We start from the raw sequence: 27,903 nt of genomic DNA, 5'->3' as shown, positions 1-27,903 counted from the left end.
AAAGTTAAGGGAGTGGACTTTCCAAAGCAAGCTGGAATTTTTAGAAAAATCTTTGTTCATAATTTTAATTCAAAAAGGAAAACTGCAGTTTGCAATCAATATCCTACTGTACTCATACAGCACAGATTAGCTGCTGTAACACAGCAGAGTGCTGTCCCAGTTTCACTGGGATGACAATAACCAGCAGCACTGTGCAGTCAGCACCGTCAGATGTTCCTGTGGTGCTCTGACAGTGTTCTGGCATGTTCATGATGCTGCACTCACTGCCCATGGCCAACATCTTCTGCCCTGGCAATTACACTGGCAAGGGTTCAACTTGGAACAAAAGCAGCTACCAGATATTTTGTCAAGCTAGGAAATTTCTTACCAAAAATATGTACTTGAAAAATGTCCAGTTCTTTCTGTGCCCAAACGGAAGAAGAAAATCAGCCTAAGTGAAAGCTTAACTAACACTATTTTGTGAATAAAATTATAGGGTAGCCTAGCTTAAGAACTCTGTTTTCCTGATAAATTTGCATTACTGCAGATAAATCTGAACACTCTTAATAGTCTGAGCTGACCGCTAGAATACTTCATGCAGTCATTACTAGACCAGCACCTAATCCTGTAACTGGCATAAGACCTTCTACCATGGACAGATTACCATTGCAGGCTAATAAAGGTAAAAGAAAGGAACAAAAAAAATGCAGGTAAGATTGGAGAAATCACAGAGAGAACGACAATTTGCTGAAGGTCAAGAGCTGTGAGTGAAACATCTCTGGAATCTCAGAAGTAATCCTTAAAACCTAAGTGATGCCTTCCTCTTATCATTAAAAAAGATGCAGTGGAATGAGGCCTCAGTCACATCTCTTACAGTTCTTCACATGAAGCAGGATTTTAAGTTTTTTTTTTTTTAAACAAGAACTTAGAAAAGTAGCTTGAAACAAGGGGAGTCCTGTAGCAAACCTGCAGAATTCATAGCACTCTCATGGGTGGTAGGAGCTGTACACATCTTCCAGAAAACTGGCAAGGTGGATGCATGTATATGCAGGTAACCTTAATGAACATTCCCAAACTAACAAAATACATACGAACAGTTAGGAACCCAAAAGGTACAAGTAGTCAGATCACTTCATACCTGCTGGCATTCTTTAAACTTTATTCTACAGAAGCATTGATTTGACTAATGAGGTTTTGGCAGTAGAAACTGCAAGGATACAAAATCTGTACCTGGATGACAGTGAAAGAGCACAGCACATCTGACTTACACAACGAGGTATATTCTACTTAATTGCATAACAATGTTTCCATTTGTCTTTGTTTAAAATAAATTTAATATGTTCTGTTTATTAATGATGAAGGGAGAAGTTCACATAAAGAGAAAAGTAGGGTCTCTACTCAGTCATGCACATGGAACAGTGTGACATTAGCACAGATTAGGATCACTAATATAAATTGCTTCAATAAAGCAAAAGGAAAATTAAGAGGTGAATTACTGTAGTAATATAAACTGAGAAAAAATTGCCAAGGAAAGATATAAATATCATCCAAACTTGTTGCTCTAAGAATGTAAAACAGATGGGTAGGAAGAATATCTAGGGATAGAAGAAATCAATCATTTGCAGTTGATATAGATGAGAGCTTAGTAACCTTTGCCAGCCAACTGGGAATTCACACAAAAAGCTGGGATAGCTTAATGACGAAGGAAATACAAAAAATATTTCTATTCCAAGTCCCAGAACGCTTACAAGCTTCATGCTTCATTCTAATGCATGCAGGCTACTGGGCAGTCCTAGCACTCGGGCTATTTAAAGACACACTAACTTATTCAAACACTCGGCTACAGGTCTTTCAATTCCCAGGACAAACAAGAGCAGCTAAAACACGCACTGTTAGTTTCCAGAAGTATGTGTTCCCACACTCACATAAAAGTTCTGTAAGTATCTATAATCTTACATTAATTGAAGGACAGTAAAGATATACATTTATTAACAGAGTTTGTTTCTTAGTGTTTTCAGTGCATACGTTCAACGATCGTAGAATTTTAACGGTTTGTTGGGTTTAATCTGGTCCTTAAACGCTAGAAGAGTTCAGCCTCTTCTTTTAAGAGGATTAAAACATGAAAGCAGCAGGAATTTGGTTATCCAGGCACTTCTGAAGCAAAATTATTTGCTTTGCCACACTGTTTCCTTTTTAATGGTGACTGCTCTCATCTTTTTCATGTCTTACTGTAGCTCTTCTGATATAGAAAGTTTATTACAAATCTACTGCAAAGAAGTTGAATCAATTATTTAGACCTATATAAAAAAAAAATAAATAAACTCCTTGTTTTGTATTTATCTTTAATGCCAATTAAGGGGGATTACATGGAAACATATTCCTAAAACTCTGACATCTTGCTAATTTCAAGCAACTTCTTGTTTTTCTAAGAAATATTGGGAGGATGTGCTAAATATTGAGAGGATGTGCTATAGAAAACCTAACCAAGAAAGAGTGTTGGGATTCTGGGACAGACAAGCCAGTATTTAAAATAGAAAGGAAAAAAAAAAAAAAGAAAAAAGAAAAAAGGTGGGGGAGTAAACTCAGATCATTAGAAATTTGGCAATTATAATTAACTGCCCAATCTATTTCACGGACAGCTTGACCTCAAAGAGTCCCAAATACTGCGTTTTGCTACCACTGGAGACACAAACAAGAGACCAAAGGTTTTTGAAAGGCCAAATTAACCAGTGTAGTAGAGGAGAAGAGCACACGCTAGAAAGCGTGGCAGTGAAACACGCTGACACCAAATACATTTGTGGGAGGGAAGAACACAGAAACACTGGCAAGGAAAGGCACATTTGCACTGTAAACAGAACAGCAGTGCCACATGTGAACTGGCACTGGCAGCATGTGCCAACATGTGACCCTGGAGAACTGTCCCAACTCCTGTCAGGAGAGCCTCAATCGCTGTATTTATCCCTCTCGCTGTATGTGCTTCATGTGGCTGCTGTGGTAACTTGCCAGGGCAAAAACCTGAATGTATGAAGTAGCAATGGACTAATTAATATTAATTAATAATTTTTATATGTGATTTAGTGACTGCAGAAAACTGTCTCTGTGGCTAGGCAGAGGGAAAACAAGCAGGAAAAAAACACATGCTAGCAAAGAAATAAGGAAAATAAGGTGAACAGTGGAGAAAGCACACACTGAGTCTGTCCTGCAGAGCTGCTGCTGGTCAGGAAAGGGAACAGGTAATTACTGGAAGAGAAATAAACAGGAAAACAATTCATATACATTTGCTCCATGCTACAGTTCCTGCTCTTCATGTTGATAGAAGGATTACTACACATTCCTGGTAGGAATAGTAAGTGTGGAACTGTACTGCTTTTAAAATTTACATATTTATCAGCATAGATTTGATACACCTGTTGAATCAGTTTTTCAGTACCATGTAACCTTTCCTCTCTTGCTCACAAAAACCACAGAAATGAGAACAAATGAAGTCAGAGAAGTACCAGTAACATAGCATTTGGAGGTGTGGACACACCGTGGCCACACTGGGATCTCTCTGGGCTCACTTGGAATTGAGATCTCATGCCTTGCGGAACCTTTCAGTCAAACACTCTGCTCACTGCAGCTCAGGCTCAGGGAGTGGAGCAGCAGAACAAGGACTAACACAACATGGGAAACCACAGAGCAGTAAAGAGCTGACAGATCCAATTTTAGTTCTGCCAGCCTGGACAGCGTCCTCACAACAAGAACCAAGAGCGATAAAACTGATGAACAGGATTGACCACCAAAAACACAGAAGCAGTAGCTGCATCACCCAAGTCTTATTTGCATCTTAAATATTTATAATCTGCAGATTTAAGAGACAGAATCTGGCTGCACATCTGTTCTTTTAATCTGAAGGGCTGCCGTTGGATGGGAGCGGCCAAGCAACTGTAGATCCTGCAGTCCTGACACTCATGGGGCTGTGCCAGCTCCAGCACCTCACGGCTGGGGCACACCATGAATGTTCAGCTGCCAGACTGCTCCCCTCATTTTATTATTCCTCTTGAATGATTCAGCGATGTCTCTTGTTTCTGGGACACCAAAAATGCAGCTAAGGATTGATGATGCCAAAAATACTGGCCTCAAAAAACCCTCGACTACTTATTAGAGAAGGAAAATATGTTTCATACAAGTAGCTTGGAAACCAGCAAGATATTTTGATTTTAAATCACAACATCACAGGCATTAGGTGCTTCTTAGATCTCAAAACATACAGAAATGAAATGAATCCTATGAATACAGTAACAGATATAATGACACCATATCAGACTTGCAAAATTGCACAAAAAATACACTTGTCTGAGACTTGCAAGAAAAATTGCAATGAACTAACAAATAGTAATATACTTTATATCAAAACAATGTAATCACCCTGAGTAGTCTGAAGAAAAAAGCTTCTATGTATTAAGCTGCTCATATAATGCTAATAAATCTCCATGATAATATAAAATAAGCTGCTATTCCCTCTAGGTCTCATCTAAGTCCTACTGTTCTGCTCCCTTAGAAAGGGAGATGGACTTTTCCATGTGTCCAGAGGCTATCCGGACCCTAAAAGAGAGCATGAAGCAAATATACTTTGCACTGAAACCTTATTATTAACCTATTTTGATTAACAATACCAGAGTTTTAATAACATAAAGTGATTTTTATGGTTTTAAGTAAGATTTTTTCATCCACCAAAGTGCCCATAAACTTCTGTAAATTTTGGTAAAGCCACCAGCATATATTTTCCTAAAGCTGGTATATGCATAACCTTATTATTAGAAACTCTAGCAGGCTCTCTCACTGTTAACCACACTCAGTCCTACATGAAGGCAAAAGGAAATTAGATTGTGGAAGAACTACGTAATTTCACTCTAGATGTTAATTAAAAGAAATCACTAAACCCACAGAAGTTTAAATCAATAAGAGAATATAAGTCCACATTTAGGTGAGATCTAAATCCAAGGCTAAGGCCACAATAAATCGTAACATTACTCGGCTGTGCTCACTGGTGCCAAGACCTACAAATTGCAGCCCCTTGACTGCTAAAAATCACAATCCAGCATTCTTTTAATGAAAAGTTGTTTAGGAATATGGCTGAACTTTCATTAGGTCTCTGAGATTTACAGTTTTGAAGGGCAAATTTTAATTTTATGTGTGTCAATCATGAACCCATCCAATTGTCATGGAAACACACAATCATGAGGAGTCAAATGATTAACTTGGCTGCTGAAACAAAAGTTTTATTGCTGCAGTTGACTGAAACTCTCTGGTTTGCATAAATTAAGCTGAATGGAATTACAGTAATAGCCATGCTGCTGGACACAGTGCTCTGTCAAGACTTTAAATGGATTTGGTACTTAAATTCTTTGTAGAAAACATGCATTACTCTGATTGTATTTAAGCTAGAGCTATCAGGAGAATGCTTGGTCCTTAATATCTGTAATGACATAATCATGCAAAAGGAAATTATTTATACTGACTGACTGTGAGCTCAGTTTCAGGAGCTGGCCATTGAAATGCGTGTATATATAATTAATTATACTAATTCATATGCATATGTAACCTGGATACAATAGAGACACCAAAACCAGAGAACTCCAGCATTTCTTTTTACATCTTCATTTCTCAGCTGCACCCAAGCCCACACTTGTGAAACACTAAGAAGAGGAATTTGAAGAATGCCTGGTAACATTTAGAGGCATGTCTAAAGGGTGGCATTCGCCTCTCTCTCAAAATGTTAAGGAAAGGACAAAGGAAGCTGAACAACAGAAAACTCTATACAGGGCAGGGCCAAAGAGCACCTCTAGATTCCAGCTTTATCAAACTGAAAGAGGAGTTAAATCAGCCCCTTTTAATCCCTTTCTGAAATCAGTCAGTCACACCAGAAGCAAAACAACCAAATGATCTGACATCTTGTGACATTCCAAACTGACAATTCAGAAAATTAACTCACTGAATTATTTGTCACAGTCCTCTCTATAACCTACATAGGCTGCTGCCAGCGAAGTCAACTCTGAAGTTTCAAATCCCTAAGAAAACTCAAAATACTGTCTGATGTCCAAAAAAAAAGGATGCTGAATATGCAGAAAGTAGAATAAATTTTTATAATTCCATTCATCAGTAACAACTTAATGAAACACCACCATTAACATCATAATGCAAATATTTTACATTTATAGAGAATATTTTACATATATAGAGATTTTTGACTTGAAACTTCAATGTATTTTCCAAGGGAAGTAACGTTAGCACCATTAACTGCTAGCAGAGACACACCATGATGTAGCCAAGGAAAATGTGCAGCAAAAACTGGGATTAAAAGGAATTTTTTACTTTCATAACCCTATTCCAATTCTTTGATCACTATGCTGACTCCTAAGAATGGGGAAGCTCAAAAGGAACCAAAAAAATTCCATTAAATCCAGACCTGTAGATAACAGCACATATTTCCACATGCAGTTATGATTTCCTGCACACACGAACTGGTGTGTTCAAGCATCTTTTGAAGTCATTTTCAGAGTATCTGTGAAAACTTATTAACTTTGGTGCTCATTAGCTATAGTCTAGGTGCATGTGAGTGCCCAGAGACTGCAGTGGTGCCTGAGCAGCCAAACTGCAGCTGGAGGTTTTAACTTCTACATTTCCAGCACAACTATGGCAGATCAACACACCGGCTCCCACACATTAATGGGTACACTCCAAATTACAACGGTGCTGTGGAAATCTTGTATCATTTTAGGAGAGGAACAGATTTTTTTCATGTGGTTTCTGTGTATCTTTAAACTCAGCTGTTTCACTTCACTGTATATAATATTCTTTTTAATTTATAGAAACTCCAATGATTTTTTATTACAGAAATTAAAAGGATCACGTCAGAGCATTTGCTGTAAAATTAGACACCTTTAATTGGCTATAAAAGACTTAGACTGAAGAAAGTCTTCAGGCTTAATCTGAGAAATGGGGAATAGAATAAAAGGATGAAGAATTTGTTTATTGGGAACAATCTAACACAGCAGCATGTAACTACATTAAATACTTTATCCAGGACAGAAACAGATAGGGTTGTGTGGGTTGGTTTGGGATAAGGGGTAGTGTTCCTTCAGCTTTTCTTGGTTTGAGGTTTGGCTGGGTTTTTTTTAAATAGTGTCAGAGCAGTTTCCTTCCTATCTTGGAAACACAGTGAGGCAATAATAGATCAAATGGATGAACAATCATCTGGTATGTTGTTCCCCACAATTAAGGCAGGCACAGTATTTTCCCTCTGTTGATGGATCACCAGTCCTTCATGCCAGAATTTATATAAAGACTGTAAAAATGATCCCTTTTATGTGTGTGTGCAATGTGCCCACAAAGGTTTGAGAGGAACAGCAGCAGTGATGGACAACTACCCACACCCATGGTCAATGCAATTACTAAAGTAATATCAGATACAGTCACTCGGTTTTGGGAGTGGGATACTGAAGTAAAATAAAAGCAACCAAGACTGTCAAGCTGTATCTGAAACTGTGGCACTCTTTAAAACCACAGCTAAACAGAAAAAATGAAACTAATTTTAGGGGTACAGAAATACTTCTTCAGGATTTAGAGATAAATATCCCCAAGCAGGTATTTGTTCACATTTATTTCCATTTCATTAAAGACTTACCAATTACATCAAATTAGGTAATCTGGGTGCAGTGTTCATCTTGAACTGTATCTAGTAATAGTTACCCTGTCATAGCCCTAAAATTCTATTCCCTTGCCATAGCTCTAAATTCTTACATTTATTGTAAAATTGCATAACCTTCACATTATTCCTTCTCAATGTTAAACTGCTCTTCTGAGTCCAATCGGGAAAAATATCAGATCATTAAAAAAATCCTCTTTCTCCAGAAACACATGAACAAAGCTAAAAATGTCACTCTACGTGCTGTGTTTTCAATTCAGATTATTATCTCAATTTATTCAGAACCACTCACCATCAGCTGCTCTTGGACTTAAACTTCTCCACCCTTTTCTAACACACCAACTGCCCAGGACAACAGGTACTAGTGAAGATTCTTGTTACACAGAGAACTATTCCCCCCTATACTTCAAAGTCATAAATAAATGTATAGGCTGTGTCAAAATCTCCTTTGAAGAACAAAGCTATGACAGCTAACATGTTCTATTAAATAATGAGAAAGGAATGGATGCAGGATTGCACCCTGTGCTCACGCCGTTAGTCCCGACTGGCGCTGGGAAAACTGGCCATGAGTGCTACTACCCTGAAGCCACAGTTTGGGGGGTGTGAAATTTCATGCCACAATATCTAAATATATGTAGAAGCTGGAACAAATTCAACATCAGCACAAGCCTACTGAAGTATAAGACTGGCCTTAAATATTTCAGCTATTCCAGCACTGTGGACTCCTACCCCTAAGAGTGCCAAGGAAAAGCACGGAGATGAACTTACAGTAGTGCTTTGGAGGGTAGAGTTACACCCAGAAGGAATGAGGGCTGCCATCCCGGGTAAGGAATCCAGATGCTCTAGTACAGCAGGAGCATCGAGAGTACAGCCTGAGCAGCACAGAATTGCACAGGATCAGTTCTCCCAACACCTTGCAACACGGTGTGATACAGTGGTTTGCCCTCAGATCTCTGAACGTGGAATCTTTCAGTCAAGAGATCTTTCTCCTGCATTTTACTGTGATGTAATTTAAAACTACTTTTTATTTTTATTTATTTTTTACAAGCTAAGACATCCATATTTACAGTATTTTGCACTTCCAATAGGTCTGCTATGCTGTCTGTTTTGTCTGCAACCACCTTCTGATAATTTGTTCTGGATGGTCTTCAGGAAATGAAGGAAATTGGTGCACTGCATCTGTTTTTTCAATACACGTAATGATTTATGTCCAACTTCGGTATTGTTCAAGATACAGTGGTCCAAAAAGGTAAAAATTCTGTTTGAGAACTTCTGTTCCATTTTTGCTTGTCATTTAAAACTTTGCTTGCTACTTATTCTGACTCTTTAATTCAGATACTTGAGAAATTTCATGCAATAGTCCTTGCAAAATCTTGTTTGACAAAAGTACTTTGAAGATAAAACACACCCAAATATTTTTTAACCACTAGAATTGTCTAGTTGTGAATTTCTGCTGCTACAGAAAGAGGCAGCAAATGCCTGAAGCAGAATTTCACTTGTTTGGATTGTTTACTAGAGAGATTTAATTGACACACCAGCAGGTTATTTTGCTGATCTCCCTGCCTGTACTCTGGTTCTGCTCACAGATGAATCAATGATGTTCAAATCTTGTTACCTGCCTCTGTGGCTTCAAAACATCTGACTGTGCGAATTACTATTTTTATCCCTTCTCATTTGGTAGGCTAGCTGTGTTATGCTCAAATTTGTCATAAGGAGATATTATCTCCTCTTTTGGCAATTCAATACACCTTATAATTAAGAATTATTTATTAATATTCCTGTATCTGTCAAGCCATTAACCCCATACAACACAAAAGAAATTACATCTTCCTGGAATGCTGCTAAGATAAAGTAGGATCAAGATTAAAAATCCTTTCAGCTGATCTTATGGCTTCTTTTTATGGTGGTCACTTTTCATTTTGGGGGCAAACTGCCATGAGGAATGTTACCTGTAACAGCAAGCAACCTGCCTGAAAGACTGGGAAAATGCCAAATTTTTTTTTTTTTTTTTTTTTGGGGGGGGTGTAGTGCCTGAATTTGCTCCAGCTCTGGAGTTACCCAGTGGTGTCTGGCAGCAGGAGGACAGGGGTGGAGACATCGCCTCCCCTGGATAACACATGCCCTCTCCTGGCAAATCCAAGCAACATTCTGGGGTAGCTGGTGGCTGCCTAGATGCAATAAAACTACTCCCTCTGCTAGTAATACCAATGCATGTTACTAGAGGATTTTTATTATTACTTTTCTAGTAAACATTCATGTATGATGAACAGTTTTTAAAGCTGTAGGAAATACACTGAATACAAACACTCCAGATAATCTGGTATTTTTCAAATAGGTTTGGCCTTAGAGTACATGTATTTTATAACTCAGTTATAAAATGTCCATCAGATAACCAAAGCAGCGGTGGGGAAAAAACAGAATAACATAAACCCATCTTTGGTTTAATATGTTTAGTTAATGATGGGCCTTAGTCCACAGGGTTCATCTCCCTACCCTGCTGAACGAACAAAGTAAGATTTTCTATTATTTAATTCAGTATCTATTTAGCTCAGCTGAAGAACTTTCCCCATACAACTCATGCTATTCTCTTTCCCTATAAAATTCACCACTCATGAGCAGACAGACAAGCAAAGGCAGGTTAGGACAGAAGGGATGCAGTTTAATACTAAACAGCACAGGTTTAATTGATTAGTGCCTTGAAGCAGGTTCCACTGAGCAGCCCAGTAAATCTGGGCAGAGCTGCTTTGAATCTACCCTCCTTTGAGAAATGGACTTAAGGAGTGTCAGCAGAACTTGTATTATCTGTTTTAACATTCTAATTACACCAGGTTTAGAGTAATTGCCTCCAAATATTTAATGGGACTCTTTATTTATGCAGTTTAATTGCTCTTAGTTTTCATGCTATTTCTTCTTCCTTAAGTATTCAGGAAAATGATTGTTCCAAAGGAATGTTTACAGAAATACTAACACTGAGTAAAAGTTAAAAATATATTTGGAAGGGCAAATTTTCAGTCATTAAGAAATTACATACAATGCACGAGTTTTATGGCTCACGTACCTCACCAAGTCCATACCATCTTGAATTCTGAATATTAAAAAAAAGATTATATAACAGAAATAGATGCTAAGAAATGAGAATACAGGTAAAGAAATGCTACCTGATATTAAATGTCCATCACTGCTAAGGGACATTTAAGGCAAAGAGATCAAACTGACTTGTGAAACAGTGGACTTTGAGACAATAATATGAAGACACCTCCTAGTAGAAATACAGGAATTAAAGTCCTCAAAGGACAGATGCTTTCTGTCTCCTTCTGAACATCCTGTGGGATAAAATGCTTTTCAGTGCTGAAAATGGTGCAAGTCTGTTCAAATACAACTATGAATTCTGATAAATACCCAGAACCAGAACCCAGTACCTTTGGTTTGAGTCAGGATGTAATGCATTGGCAGAACAACCTGTGTTGGGACTAACCAGGAAGGAGTGTCTTTGAGGTTTCTAAGATTTCTTTGAAGATTAAAGCAGAGACTTTAGCAGAGATACAAGAAAAGATTTCTGAAGAACTCACAACTGGAAACGCAAAGGAAATGGCAAAATATGGAACGCACCTTTTAAGTGTAGCAGGAAAAAATTATTTATTTCTCTACTGTTCTAACTGCTTTGCAGTATTTTAAGACTATACTTTCTTTCTTCAGGTGCAGGAACTATAAAGACACAACTTCTACCTACCCCAGCTCCTCAGTAGATCTCACACGACCCCAAGCATACTGTAGTCCCTCCTATTTCCCTTCTCTGCATCTTCTCTGCACTGTCCCAAGGACACTGCCCATGTTTGCACATTTCCCCATATGGAATTACAGCAAGTAAACATAAATGGGAAACAAATCCCCTCCTGCAGAGGGGCATGTTGCTCTGAAATCAGCAGGACAAGAACTGGTTCCTGGCAGATGCTGGACAGTGTACGCTCGGCTCACAGTGAGGACCACTGGCAACAACGGGAATGCTTCACTAGGAGCATCTGAAGTGTTGCTGCTTTTTCCAACCAGCACAATTCTTGTTATCTGTCTGGTCTTTCCTCCCTTTACTTTCCACAGAGAACCAGAACTAACTCAGTAACATTTCAGTTGCAGATTTCTTGTTCCAGACTGTTCTCTGGTTCTGTACCACCCATCCATTTACCCAAATCACTGGGGGGGGTTTACAGTCCTTTCCCCAGCTTATTTTCCCCAAGGAAAATTAAAATGACAGAATGTTTCTTGCCTTATCTGTTCCCCATTGGTGCAGAGCTCTATGACTAAAATGCTCATCAGAGCCAAAAGCCTGGGCATGACTGAACTTTAGAAAAGCTAAACATCAATTGGTTTGATTTATAGACCCAGGAGACCAAGTCAATCACACAAGAGTAAAGTAAAATTAATTTGCCATTCAGAGCTATCTATAAAATGTGCCGCCTAGCCTGAAAAATATAAAAAATTAGTATTAAGTAGATTGTGTAATTGCTTCTGCTGGGCAAAATGGCTTCAACTTCCATCTTCATAGACATGTATCCAGAACATCCCTTGATCCATCCAGGCAAGGCAAAATCTATGCCTTTTTCCCACCGTGCCACTCCACTGAGTTCTGTGGACTTAGACAAGCACTGAATACAGAACATCTCAAGCTGTACCAGCCTGATGGTATCGCTGTAACTGGACTGAGTCTCTCTGGCATCTGTTTGGGAGGCACAGCATAAGGCAAGTTCATCAGTTCAAACCTCATAAAGAGATGGTGCAGATGCACTTCAGAACAGATATTGCAGACTTTATTTTCCATTTGAGAACTTTGCATCTTTTAGGTAATGCACATACATAAATACAGAACATTAGCATAACAGCTTAAGAGATGCAATCTGGGATATTTTAAGCTTCATAAGAGTTTGCAGTTTTATGACAGCATTAAAATGCTCTTTAATTCAGCTGCAGGTTAACACACGGTGCCCCATTTTCATTTCTGTGATAGCTGGGTGTTAAGTTCATGTGGCACGTGGAGCAGAAGGGAAGCAGCCAAGGATGAGTAAGCACTGCCAGACACCACGCAGAGCTGCACACCTGGCAACCCTCCCATCAGTGGAGCCGCTTGGGAAGGGTCGGCTGTCAGTCCTACCACAGGTATCCGGCTCTCAGCCACTCAGACAAGTCTCTACATCACAAACAACAAATTCACTTCCAGGACTAAACTGTCTCATAAATTCCCATCATTCAATATTGTAATTGTATTTCTGTGGCTTAGACTGTGGCAACTGGGAATGAAGCAAGCAGGAAGTGAAGGCTAATTGTGAAAGGTTAAACTCCCTTTTATACTGAAATCATTTTGTTATGAATAAGGGACCTAGAAAGGAAGGACACCTATTGATGAGCCAGTGACAGAATAAAAACTTGATCAGTTGCTGAGGTTATTTAGTCTGTCAGTAGTGAAAGATTTGAAAGCTTCTAATTTAGTTCTTTACAAAAGAAGCTCTCTGCTGTTAACAACTTCACAATGAATTTTCAGCATTCAACTTCAAATCAGAATCAGTATTGTAGCTTAATACTTCTCTCTCAGGTACTAAGTCAAACACAAAGCTCAAATTCTGGCCAGAAAGCATTACCAGCTGTTTACAGTTTAGGCAATTTCTTTGTATAGATAATAAATTAATCTACATATCTCAATCCAGCAACTGAAGTCTGATTACAGAAATATCTTAAATATTACTTTATGTACTCAGTGGAGTTCTACTTCAAACAGCATCTACATCAATCTAAATAAAGTATCCAGTATACAGATATTATTTTAGGTGCCTTTTGCTTCTGTTTTAGGAGGTGTAATGAGAACAGTGGTCACAATGATATTTAAACAGAAAAAAATACAGCTAGGTTTCTGCAGTGACACTGAACGCAATCAATCTGCTAACACCTGACACCCAGTAAGCTCACAGTATCCATAAAAATATTACTATGTGTATGTGTTAGGAACATCCATATTCTTGGCTCCTTTCTCTCCTGTAAAGCAGGAGAGTAGAATTGCTCTCCTGAGACTCATAAACAGATTTTGATTTCATCCAGGAAAACTTTCATCTTTCTCTTTGCAACAAAAAAAGTTTTCCCACCTCAACTTGTTGTTCTTTGCAGCTTCAATAAACCAGTATGATCCATGGCTTCGTGGATAGCACAGCAAGTTTACATCACTAGACACAAAATACCCCAAGCCCTTAGCAAATACGATTTTCTGAGAGCTGTTTACAGCTTGCAAGACAAAAGAAATTAAGTTACATTTATATTAAACAAGTGTAGCTTTCCCTGCTTTCTTATGGGTTCCATTAAAGATACTTTATTTCCCTCCATTTATCCTACCCTTATGTATAATGGCAGTTTCATAAGCCCTGACTCAAAGAGAGTAACTTCTGCTGGCCAAAGAAATCAGCCCTGCCTATGGTCTGGGAGATTTTCCAAGGAAAAACAAGCTCCATGGTAAAGGTCATTAGGAATGAGAGAGATTCTTTATGCTGTGCTGAGTACAGAGACTAATCCACTTCTTTTGGTAGGAAGTGTGCAGGTAGGGGCTGAGCAAACAGTAGTTGCAGACTCTTCCACTCCTGCTTTTCTAAGTATATGCAGGGAGCCATCCTGCTTTCTTTTGGTTTTGATGTCATGCACTACAAACCCCAGCATTATGCTTACTAGGACAAATCTATTGTCCTGTGCTAGAAATCCTCTCTAATAGTGTGGGGGATGCTGGCAGTAAGGGCAGTAAGTCAGTTGGCTGCTGTTATCATCAATCAAGCATGAAGGCTCTGCTATTCTGCAGGCCGAATTCTTCATCTAACTGATTAGTCATACAGGCCAACTGTATTACAGTATTGCTTTCCAACTCCCATCACAGAACTCCTCCATTTGGAGTACTAAAAACCCATCTGATGAGCTCAGTGCTGCATGACACAGAGGAAAGGGAGGAAGCACGGCAGCAGAGGACAGAGGAAGAGATACAATCCCCTTATCCCTACAGATCTTCATGCCAAAAGGAAGTGAGTGAAAGCTTGAAAATCAATTCAAAAGTAAATAAAGCACAAGAGGCCAGCAAGACAAGCATCAGAAAGCTATTTTAAGGTTCAGAGTGAATTAAACATGCAAAGAAATTAAGCATAGCAAGGAAATCATCATACTGGTAGAATTAGCATTTCTTTTCCTGTTTTTCAGACAACTAAGAAAGGCGTATCAGAAGAAGAGTATCAGTAACATAATTAAGTTGCATTTGCTTTTTGCTGTGCTCAGGGAGGTTTTCTATTTCAACAGCCCTCATAAGAAAAAGAAACAGACCCCTTAAAAAACATTCCCTTGTTATTTTCTCTTTCACATTCTGTACTGTTCCCCATGGAGACCTTATGTCAAAGGTGGCCTCTTCTGACTTTGTTGGAAAGTAACTACTCAGCTATTTCTCCCATCCAAGAAAAAGAAAAACACCTTGCTCAAGAATCCCATTTCTGGATTGTAATCTATTTCACTTTTCTCAAACACCCCTACACATGCCCACATGCCTGCTTGCCAGTAACGCATTAATTCAGGGATTTGACAAGGAGCTATCGTATTTTAGCCCCAAATCACTCTTCTTTCTGCTTCCTTGACCTACACATACCTACTTTATATGCTCATGCAGTATCTCTTGCATTTTTCTTTTTCTGCTGGAAGTCACACTTGGTTACAAAAACCTTTGCACGTAACTAATTCCAATTGTATCACAGCCAACAACTTAATCTAAAAGGATAAGCATTTACCATAATGATCTCCACACTGTACACAGCAGACGGGCACTAAAATAAGATGCTTTACCCATAAATGTCTGCCTTTGGATAAATGTCTTTCATCTTACAGTTTTGCCAAACAAATGGTTTTTATTTAGAAAATTATCTTAAAAGATGAGTTACCAATCCAGAGATGTCTTTCTGTTTCCTTTTTTTTCCAGCACCCAGCACCACTCTCCTGTTTTAGAGCTTTCACATACTCTGGAAGTCCCTGTCACTGGTCCATAAACAGCTGTACCCTAAGTGACTCTCACACAGCTTTTGTCTCCAGTGCAGCATAGAGAGAGCCAGATATTACACACTACACCAAGTGTCTCTTCTGCTGTTTAAAATATTCCATTCTCACCATACCTGCTGGTTTCAATATTCAGAAGTTAAAGCACTGCTGAGCAGGCACCCAGTGGGATTTCAGAGCAGAATGTAAAGAGGAATTACTTGGAAAAAAATAATCCTGCAATGATGGAGTCCTGCAGTCAGAAAATGCTCCAGTTGCAAAGCCCTCTCCCACCAAATGCTGGGGATATGAGAGAAACAAGAAAAAACACAGACGTGCCTGCCCTGCCATGCTCATCAGATAAACCTACAAAATACACATTCACAGAGTTGCCTGCAGTATGTTCCAGATAAAAACTAATCTAAGTACAATCACAATGCAAGACAAATAAAACAAGCACGTTGTGTATGTGGATATTCTCCAGCAGATTGCTCTGCTGTCCTCTATCATACACTGATACATACAAAAGCAATTGCAAAACAAAAAGAGGAATATTTTGTATTTTATATTCTTTAAAACAGAAGCTGACTTTTTAAAATTTAGTATGCATCCACAGAGACTTAACCACAGCTAGGTTCTTCTCTAGTGAGTTTCTTGGGAAAGGACTGACTTAATTTTCCTCATTTGTACTGTGCCAAGCACAGTATGGTCTTAGTCCCAATTGGGGCCCACAGGCACTGTCACAACACAGTCACCAGACAAGCAGGGTGATGTGCTTCATGCAAAATTCCTTGGTTTTAGTAGGCAGCTTGAAAGATGTGAGGATAAAACACCACACCAGTGGTAAACATGCCTTGATTGTACTTTTAAAATAAAGCTGCTTACTCCTGGTTTTTATTGCTTACTCCTCCATTCTCTCTCTTGCTTCTGTTACTACCTCTACCTGGGGAGATAGTTTACATTTATTATTTGTTCCAAGAGATGCTTAGCTTTCCCTAAGAACAGCATTAAAGAACAACTATGTACAGCAGTGGGACAAAGGGTTAAAATGATCCTTTTCCTTTTTTTTTTTAATTTTTGGCCAGCATTGTGGAATAAAAAGGCTGCAACATTTATTTTTCAGCCACTAATGACAGGATAAGTGTCAGACTAACTCAAAAAAGTTCTACTAGAGCTCTTTGCAGCTTAAATGTTAAATTTATTCATATTTGATTCCACCCTCAGAAAGCCAGTTCTCTTCTGTCTTTCATTGTTTATATTAGATATAGTGAGTCATGGCAATAAAGTGACATGAAACCACATTTACGTTAAAGAAATCATCCCACATCTTTTCAGATTCTCTTTTCTGCTATTTCCGCACCATGCCTCCTATTGAGTCTGCGAGATTGATTACCCAAGCAAGGGCTAAGCATTTATTCTTGACTCCAGTTATTTAGCTGCTCACATTCTCATCTTAGCAGGCCAATTTAGAGGAAACAGATGCATTATCCATCAGTTCCAGAATGGGAATGAGCATATACAGGACTGTCTATCTGACCTGTGTCTTACAAACAACAAAGTGACAGTAATGCTAAGCAAAGATAATGATCTAAAAGTACCATTAGCTGCCTTTGCTGTGTTTGTGTAAGCTGTAGTACCCTGCAAGAGATGGCTCTCCCTGCATGTAACAGGGCAAGGGCAATCAAATGCCTGACTTAAGCACCTCTGGCACTGTGAACGCAGGGCAGCACATCCTCCTAAAACTGAACTGGTGTATTTAAGGTACTAGGCTGGCCACAGACTATCAGGAAGAACATATCCTGTAAGTGTGAACACATTCTATAGGCCTCAGCCTGGTCAATCTGCAATGGTAAGAACCCAAACTTACACCCACAGGAACTGTCCTACCAACTGCTGCTGTTACATTTCAAGACTAAACATATTTAAGTCAGCACTGTATGTCAGCCACAGAGAGTGTGACGACTCAGCATGTGAAGATGGGGTTTTTCTCACTGTTTAGCTCCAACTGAAAGGGTTGCAGTTTATGGTTTATGACTGAGTGAAACCTGACAAAGCTTCAAACCACTCACATATGCCCAGTCTTACATGGATGTCATAAAAGGTTTAAAGACATTGCTTTGAAGACGGGTTGGACCAGACAACCTCCAAAAGTCCCTTCCAACATATATTATTCAGAGATTTTATGACAAAACACACTCTGGTTTCTAAAGCCTTCAAAAAGGACCTGCACCTTGAGGCTTTATTCCTCTGAATTTTCTGGAGGTCAAATGCTGACAGAAATTGGGCATTAGCAATTCCTTTGAAGTCAATGGAAATTACCTCACCCCTTCAGTAGGTTTTGACTTAGAGATTTTAGTGTGACTACTATCATGAAGACAGGGTTTGGTGTAAAAACTCTGGTGTAACTTCTTTGACTCTATCCTTCCCATCCCAACATACATTCACACACAGTTTCCATCCCATATCAGACATGCTTTTTTAACCCTGCTTGCAAACACTTCCTTTTACAACTACCCAATGCAATTAGAGCACAGGAACAGGAGAGGCACTCTTAAAGGCTGACTCCATGTTCTTAGCTACCTCCAAAGCCAAGAGTTACTAATCATGGGATAATCTCAAAGCTATATATCTTCATGGAAAGGAGCTGGTACACCCTACTAATTACAGCTCTATTAGGAGGCTGGGAACATTTTTACTCAGAACTGGCACAAATACCAATCTCTAAATGCAGCAGACAGAAAGAGCTCCCTCTGCTTTCCAATATACAGCATTTGTTGTTGTGAAGCTTTATTTTAAAGGCAGATATGTAAAGGCAAAATGAGATTAACAAGCAGTTTCAGCACTGTTAATTCCATGCCTAGGCTGCATAAAGTCCAAGCTGATCATTCCAAATTAACTTACTTTTCTGCAAGAGTGACAGTGAATACAATACATCACACTGGAAGAGTCCTTCCTGTACCTTTTTATTGATAGGCCAACATATAATTAAATGAAATCTGTTTACAAGTCTCAAAGTTTTTTCAAAGTACTGTTGCAATTACAGTGCTCAAATAACACATACTAGCTTCATTTCCACTTCCACCCTTCCATCACATTTCTGTATGGAAATTCCATCCAGAATGAAACCTGCTCCACACTGGCCATAGCACAATGCCCTCCCAGCTGCTGCTGCCTGTAGCAGCAAGGGATGGAGACCAACAGAGAGATGGGAGATGACTATTCAAAATAATTCCAGAATTAAGAGGCAACAAAGGATCCTCTCTCTCTCTCTCTGGATTCACTAGGACCTACATCACTGAGACAAAGGATATGCTGCCAGCTTCTCAGACAAATTGCTCCCATTGAAAATGCTGCTGCTGTGGAAACTCCACAGACTCTCACTTAGGGGTTGTTGATTTGCTCAGAACAGGACTTTATGCTGAAGTGTGAGCAGGCTTGCGTTTTAGGAGAAGATGAAAATTCTTAACAGGTTCTGTCTTATTTCTTCAAAGACCCTTGTTTTTTTTTGTTACAGAACACCTAAGAGAACAATTTCATTCATTATTACAATTGTTCTCTCTGTTGTGACACAAGAAATAAAATTCAAAAATAAATCAAAAAAGTTCCATTTCGCTGCTGCTTCTGTCACTATTCCAGGATAAACAGAAAAAATACCATATAGGTTCTTGCAGCTAACTAAATTCCTCTGAATCACAGAGGAACAACAGACTTTCTATCAGATGATGCAAACTTTTATCAGTGGCACTGTTACCAATTGCCTTCATAGCTTCATTTCTATTTCTATACCTTAGTTCTCTTATTTATAAAATGAGAGCACCACCCTTAGAGGTCTAGCTCAACTGTGTAAAAGTTTACTCTGATTTCTATTGAGGCTAATTATTTTTTAAAATATGGTACTTACTACTGTCCTGAAATAATGAAGAGTAACCAAGCCACGAACAGTGATAAAGCTCTGTGTATGCACCAGACCCCAAATGTAATTTGCCCCTGAGTGTGCTAAAAAATCCAAGTCTTCTGACCATCCTGTGAAATGGTAATGTGAATAGAATCCTAGAATCTGCTGACTTGGATGGAACCCAACAGGATCAGCAGGTTTGATTTACTGATTTAATAATAATGCAACCAATGGACAAACAAAATGTTTCTGTTTGGGTTGTTTCCAGGAAAGGCAACACAGGAAGTAATTGCCAATGATCTCATTAGTCATGTTTAGCTACAGTCCCCCAGATACAGCTGTAAATAATCTTCAGCAAGAGTAAATGACCATTTTCTTTGGTCACTATGTATCAGTGAGGGAAAATCCTGTACACCTAAAGCAAGTTCTAGAACAGGTTTTCAAAGCCCCTTTTTTGTATCAATAAAGATAATGCCAAAAAAACCCCAAACCTAAAATAAGTAAAACAACACAGTATGGATCTGGGAAAAATGTCAAGTGCTTTCTTTGTATTTTCAGTGCATAATTAATGTTATGCAGAACTTCCTCTGCAGCTGGGATACATTGTGACATCTTTGAAGAGATAATCATGGGAACTGAGGTTTTATTAATTCTGTTTAGGAAGTATAGTAACGAAACAAGAAAATTTAAAGGTTAAAGGTTGAACTTTACTCTTAACTCTGATGTAAAATAAAGATGTTTATTCTTGCTGTTGATTGCACCTTCTAGTGCATGAAAGGGGAAGGCTGAAGATGTATTGCTCTCGTTTTGATTTGGCTGTGGGTCTTGACACCACAGATGTACCTACCCACAGGTACAACACTGGGTTACTGAGCTCCTGTATCAATCCATCCTCCCTCCATGGGACGGATGGGGACTGTTCTAACAGCACCTCACTGCACAATGTCCCCCGAATGCTTCACTATTTCACAGCCTTCAGTCAGCCCCGGAGTGACTTAAGGCTTTCAGGCAATTCTTCAATCCTCCCAAACACAATCACTTCCATTCCACTTGCCTATTTCAGCCCTACACAAACAGGGGGATTTGTAGTCTGTGACCTCCTGATCAGGAGATAAAGCAACATGGTCCAGGAAGTGGGTTTTGTTATACCACAGCACACATACAATTTCCAGCATTAACAGTGTTAGTTATTCTACAACACTTGTGCTTGAGTGTACATTAGCTACAGAATCTTCTTATCTGATTTGTTCTTTTCCAGTTTTATCATTTTCTATTAAAATTGGGTTTTCTTTTGAACATTTTATAAAGTTGTGATGTTGTAGGACAGGTGAAACAGCAGTACATCAAATGGAGGTGAAATTCCTTTGTAAATTACCCCAGAGGAAACTGAGTAAGCCCAAAAGAGATCCCAAGAGATCTGAAAGATCAGTAGACTCAGTCAAGAAGATCAGTTCTACAATCTATGGCAGAGATCAATTCATCAGGAAAATGTGTGGCATTTCTAAGCCAAGGCATTCCTGTGAGAACTGTTCCAACCATTTGCCTTTAAGACTGTAGAATCATGAAACTCATAAGGAATGAAAGTAAGGACACCTACGGAGTCTGCACATGACAACAGGAGGAAGCAGCCAATTAGCGTATTGGTGCAGTGATCTAAATTACAGCTAAGCCTGCAGAGGCTATAAGGGATGCCTACATCATGTCACTAATGACTTATGGGGATAGGAAGAAGGCAGCTTGGTAAAACTCCTGAGAGGCAAGAGCTGGGATGTACTGAGATGATACAAAAACACAAGAGAAATGGCACCCACACCTTGCTTCAAAATCCTGCTTCTCAGCAGAAGAGACTCCCTTTGCCCTTCTTTTCCCTCTCCTCAACACTTCTAAATGTTCTACAGCTTTGTAATCCCTTGGGAGCCCTGTGTTACACAGCTCCCTCTACCATCCCTAAGGCACATGGTATTCCCTTCACACACTCATCAAAACCATGTCAGCAGGGAAATGCTTCTGAGGGACAAGAAGCGCTTTCCAGATTTTCCTGGAGCTAGCAACTGGCTGTGCAGCAAGAATATACTCTTTTCATTAAGACAAAAACTCTGGTACCGATCTAACCAGGTTTTGATTTGTTCCTTGGTGTACCATTATTGCTGGACATAGGGAACTATTTCAAAAAGGCATAAAAACAATTATGTGCTAGGTATGCAAGTCCCAGAAACATCTATTGCTATCATTTTTTTTTCGCATGTCAGCTTTTACTGTAAAAAGGCCTTGAGTTAGAGGAAGGAAAAAAAAGAGAAAAAAACCATCATTAAGGGTCACTGAAACTGTACTACAGCCACATGAAGTACCAGATTTCACTGGCAGCAGTATCACGCCAATCAAACAACAAACCACCGCCTATTAAATCCAATCTGTAGTCAACACAATGGTCACTGTTCTGCTTACACTTAATTCTATGAAGTGACTCATTTTCATATGTGAGCTTCAGAATAAGTATTTGACCCAAAACACAGTGAAGGCGTCTGTGCACACAGGTAGGACTCTGCAATCAGTACCAGTGAATCACCAGGTCCTTGAAAAGAGAGAACTATGGCCAGAAGTGGAAAATAAAGACCACAGATTTGTAGGGATTATTTTATTCTTGCTAAACCCACTCCATTTTTCAGCAGATCAACTTCCCCCAAGTTCTAGATCTTCAATCTGAAATACCACTGTAGAACCCCTACAACTCTCTAGGGATGATCCCTTCAAAGCATGAGACACTTACTGCCCAGTCACTAATTGCAACCAACCTATTCATGCAAACACTAAGACATGCAATTGCCAGATGCAAAAACATCTCTCATTCCTTACATTCCAATGCTGAGGCACCAGGACAACATGAAGAATTACAATTACATTTCTAGGGTACAATCAGTGACAATGAAGGCATTAGCATAATATTCCAATATATTATGCCCCCAAGTATGATCCTGCAGCTGTGAGGGGCAAGGTAGACAATTGATGTATGTGGAGGAGTGAAGGAGTCAACTATAGGTTGATGACAGTGACAAAAAAGCAGACTTGTGTTTCCATTTTCAGTAAGACATTGGCAGGAAATTCTAATCAAAAGCTTTGAACTTCTTCAAATGTTTTTGTCCCTTAAAACCCAGATTTACATTTATCATTGAGATACTAATAAAGAGCAGTTCTAAGCACAGAGATAGGTAAGGATCCCGTGCATTCCCTCTGCACTCACATCAGTGTTTTCTGGAGGGCAGCCTCTGCCCATCCTCAGGCCACCTGGAAACCACACAGCCATAACTATGCAAGGCTCTGTGTCACGCTGAACTTGCCTGCAAAGACTGCAGGCAGGAAGCAGTGCCACCCAGCTGGCTTTGCCACAAACCAAAGCACAGATGTGCTGGAAGAAGGCAGTGCAGCAAGCGCTGTGCTTCTATGTTACAGATTATCACCATGCACAGAACAAGCTACAAATAAAAGCCATGTTAATTTTGACTCCCATGCTTGTTTCAGTAGAACATCAGTATGTGACTAATTTCAAGCTCTACTGGAAATGCAGGAAAATCACAAGCCTTTCTGACAAGCAGAACAAAGCAGAGGCTAGGCCCTCCAGAGAGGTATTGAATATGCATGTTCCAAGGGACTCTGCATGGACGTAAGGAGTTAACACAAGGAGAATCCTTCTCAAAAATCATGTCCAAAATGGCACGGAGAAAAAGTTTGAAAGTTAAAACATAATGGGAAGTAAGATAACTTCAGTGAATGATAATGTTCTGAAGCTTGTAAGATTATTTTCATTCCAGAAGATCCATGTATGAACAACTCATGATCTACAAAAAGCAAGAATTTAGACACTGTCTAGTTAAGTGACTGCAGCAAGTTAATACTTCAGGCAGCATTACCTGATCTGGAGATGAAGCACAGATACAAGTTTCCACTACTGATACCAGCATCAGTCTATGCAAAACTGCCACTGATAGGATCAGGAAGACAAGCAATAAGAGATTTTCCACCCCTGCAAAAGACTCAGGGTTACTGGCAGAGAACCTCTGTGAGGATTATTTGCAGAATTCATGTCTGTCTCTCATTTCAACACTAAGTTTAAAATCAACCTGGGTCTTTTTATGCACTTCTGCATAAAATAGAGAGAGGAAGAGACCTGATACTGGAACAATATGCGTTTTTTAATTGAGGAACTGGCTGTTGCTGTTAGTACAGTAACAGAAGTGCATTATATACCCCTATCCATTTATCTACTTTCTAACTACAGTATTCAACCACTTAAAGAGCAGGTAAGCACATTTTTTTTAGTATTCAAATGAGTATATGACTGAGTGAAATAATTCTTATATCCCTATATGAATAAGAGCTGCATATTTACCCTGTACTAGAAAAGTAACTCCTCATTCTGTGAAGTAGCTGCTTCTAAATGCAAGTGAGGGATAAGGTAATAATCAGCAATTCATACGAAATGCAAGCTATCTTACAGCCAGTGAACCTACAACAGACTTTGAAACAGAAGATATATCAGGCCTAATGTCACAAACAAATCCCAGCATAGATAATTATACAGCAACATTGTCACACACTCAAAGCTAGTCAACCCTCAATGACTGCCAGTGGGCACTGAACTTTAATCTTCAGCATCAAAGCACCAGCACTGGTTCAGCTGAGTTAAATGAGTAATTCTTTCAGCTGGAGCTAGTAGCAGTCTCTTCTTTGATAGTCAGATCAGCCAACTGAGAAATCACACAACAGGCTTCACCAGCATGCTACACCTCCAGTAGTTCCAACTGGAAAGAGCATCCTTGTTTCCTGCCCTAAGCTACAGAGCAGTCCTGCTGTTAAACAGCCTCTGTGTTTCTCCCAAAGCTGGTTGCACTTCAGCTGTAAATCAATGACTGCTTTGCATACTTAATATATCACAGGAACTTTAAAAAAAATTGATAAAAGTAAAAAATTTCAGTACCCCAGTAAAATCCTGCCAATAAAATACTGATTTGCCCAATTAATTCTTACTATGAAATTACTAGGTTACTGCAATGCTAGTAATGTAATATACCAGCAGAACTCTGGTAAATTCTACACCACCTATCGGCTAGAAAGCACAAGTAGGGTTTTAAACATTTTTGCACTTTAAATGGTGATTAAATTTTAATTACAATTATTTTTTACAGGAGTCACTAAAGGTTGGATTTTTATAAACCAAAAATTCTCACGTCATAGGTCTCAGTAAATTATAGGATAAGCACCTTAAGTGATTATGCATGCATGTAAATGTCCACACTATTTTTAAAGATATTGGTGCAATTCATTAGACTAATATAATTTGAATCCCTTTAAAATGTAGTGATTAAAGTCCTTTAGATTTTGAGATGGGAATTTGTCTGTGTAACTGACTATTTTAACCTGTATGCACACATTTAGACACAATACAGACACTACATATTTCTCATGTTCATAAACAGTCCAGCGAGACAATCTTACACAATAGTGTATTTTACTAAATGATCTGACAATTGGGTATTTACATAAGACCAAAATTAGGACATAAATCTTTAAAACTTTTGCAGGATTATTCATCTTAAACCAAACATTGTAGTCAGAAATCAAGACAGGTGACTATCAGAAAAAATTTTGTCATACATAAAATCCCTATTAGTGCTTGGTCTTTGCATATTAAGTGCTTTAATTAATTTTGAGTTAAATATTTTTAAATTGAATGTTAAAATTAACCCATCAGCCCAGGTACACAAATCAAGTTTTATTATTTTGGTTTTCACTCGTTCCAAGCTGTTCATTTGTGCCCTTCCCAGTAAAAATCCCCAGTGAAAAGTTCCCCAGTTAAAATCCCTTTTCAAACATTTATCACTTGTACACCATAAGAGCTATCTTTCCTATGTTTACTGTATACTTTTACAAGTGTTTTAAGATGTGTTGGATGTATTTTCTTATGTTTTTACTTGTACTTTGGTTCCAAAGAAGATTTTAAAAACCCCAGTTCCAACAAACAGCACAGCCCCCACAGCCATTAAGCTGTGGAGCCCTGTAAGCTAACCTGAATTTTAATGATTGGTGGACAGAGATAATCTGTCAAAGGGAAAACACCAATCACCTTAAACCAAAGGGGCGGGCTGTGGGCGGACTGTGGGCGGAGCAAAAACTATAAAAGGGAGCAAAAGAAAGACACGCCCTCTCATTTTTCCCTTCCTCTCCAGCTTGCTAAATTCAGTGCTGGAGAAAGCTACCCCTTTTCAGGGGCCTTTAGAAATATATTTCTTTTTGACCAGCCTAGCACTGCAAGCCCTTTTTTCTCTACCTGAGGTCCAGTGCTGTCTAAGCCTGAAGATCTCGAATCCCTGCGCTCCTGGGGCATACCTCCTGAGCCACTAGGATCCCAAATTTTTATATTTTGCTAATTTTTGCAATTTTTCAATTTTTCTGTTTTAATAAATTGTTTTAATTTCTACTAAGAGTTGTCTCATTCCTCACAATTTTTTCACAATTACAATTCACCAAAAATCTCTTAGGTCACCAGGATTCGCATTCAGTTGTTCATTTCCCAGATTACATGCATAATTGTATCTTAGGAACTGCAGGAAAGCAACAACAAAAAATTGAGAATAAATACAGAGGTAATCCAAATCCTTAAAGGGATGATTGCTGCTCACCTCAAGGATTGTCTGCCAATGGTAATGTCCTAACAGGTTAAATTTGTGTACCTGGCTGCAGAATTGGTAGGAGTTCCCTAAAATTGTGGTTACTACTTGAGCAGAAATAGAAGGGGCTGAACATAGAAGTCATAAATGCAGCTCAGCACTTTGCAGGAGAGGTCCCACACCACCAGATCTACACCTCATCCATCCACAGACAACGGGCAACACCTTGGCCTTAGGTAAATAAAGACTGCCTAAGAGGGAAGTCCGGAGCAAGGGATTTTCCTGAAATTGGGACAACAGTGAGTGGATTGATTGTGCTAAAAATATAACACCAATTTGATTATTATGAACCTGTCTTTAAGTCCATCTTTGATGAAGTCTGCAGTATCAACCTCAAGTACTTTTATTCTAATCTCCTCAATACAGTTTCTTCCTATTCTTGGAATACCTAGTATTATCCAACAGGATCACAAAAGCTGCATATACAGCATTATCTGAAAGTTATGAGCTCCAGAATAAATTATTCTATAACAGAATTAGCTACTTCAGCCTAAATAGGACACTAATCTTAATTGAATAAAACCTGTGTAAAGAATAAATTTACACTGTCCCAAGTGGCTCAGAAGCACTGCATCCCAGGCACTCAGCTTAGGCAAGTAGCCCCTAAATCCACCACTGCTACCAAAGAATTTGTCAGACATTCACAGTGCACGATTCATAAAGCATCTAAAGATACACAGGTTCTGGAATTCACTAAAATGCCCAAGACAAGGGTGCCTGCAGTTCTGTATGTCAATGAGCACGGGACTCCGAATCAACAGCAGTGGCTTGAAATATTTCACTGGATGTCTACCTGTACCTTTCAATCCCTAAACGTCCTTGCAAATCCAGCTAGTATTTTCTGTCCTGGCTTTCCAGTGATGGTGCTGCTTTACAGGGTATTTTCCCTCTGCCCCATCTGACTGCTGCCTGACAAGAAGCCATTAACATCTAATATACACCGCTACGGCCTCCTCACAATAGGTCTGCATTAAAGCTTTTGCTTCTGCAGATGAGCTTCACCAATTTCCACACTCCAGGATGGCTGAAAAACTACACACCACAAGGCCTCAATAACCCCATCTTAAGGATCATAAAAGACTTGAACCTGTAGTGGACTTTGGCTGAAAAAAAGAAAATACCCAAACCCACATCCACCCATGAGAAAACCAATACTACATTTTTAGTAATGTTGCCTGGTATCAATACAGCCAGTGTAACAACTGGACCACAGCTGCAGGAAACAAAGAATCCACCAAGTGCTGTAGGCAGGGTCAAGAACGGGTAGCCTTTACAAATTAGAGGACACGCTGATTCTGTTCTGAACAACTCTTTACACATGTTAAAAACCTGTACCTAATAGCTGCAATGTATTGTTAGCAGCAGCTCTTTTACTTGTGCATTTGTTTCAGATGTAGCACACCAGAAAGAAAAGATCATCTGGAAGAATAGTTTTAGCACGTGGTTCTCACAGCCATCCCATTCAGCAGCATCTCATCTGCAGGACCGTGTACAGAGACCAGGATCCACACCCAACCACAAGCAGAACGAGAGGAATGCAGGAGTTTTCTGAGGCAAATCTTCGTTTGGAAAACCTGTACGTTTATTTTTCA

At 39.1% G+C, this 27,903-nt stretch overlaps 1 protein-coding gene and 1 long non-coding RNA gene across 4 annotated transcripts in view; one reads left to right on the top strand and one right to left on the bottom strand.

The window, feature by feature from the left end:
• ARVCF (ARVCF delta catenin family member) overlaps positions 1-27,903 on the bottom strand; it is a 259,867-nt gene that overhangs the window by 175,870 nt on the left and 56,094 nt on the right. The window lies entirely within an intron of this gene.
• LOC138119235 (uncharacterized) lies at positions 1,835-27,903 on the top strand. Of its 2 annotated transcripts, none has more exons than XR_011155444.1 (3): positions 1,835-1,915; positions 8,755-8,915; positions 27,703-27,903. It is a non-coding gene; the product is annotated as an uncharacterized lncRNA (long non-coding RNA). The 2 variants fall into 2 exon arrangements; XR_011155445.1 differs by lacking the exon at positions 27,703-27,903 and adding an exon at positions 11,363-13,468.

The sequence above is a fragment of the Aphelocoma coerulescens genome, chromosome 15 (assembly GCF_041296385.1).
Source record: "Aphelocoma coerulescens isolate FSJ_1873_10779 chromosome 15, UR_Acoe_1.0, whole genome shotgun sequence".
NCBI classification, from domain to species: domain Eukaryota; kingdom Metazoa; phylum Chordata; class Aves; order Passeriformes; family Corvidae; genus Aphelocoma; species Aphelocoma coerulescens.
This window is presented reverse-complemented; position numbering and strand designations above follow the sequence as displayed.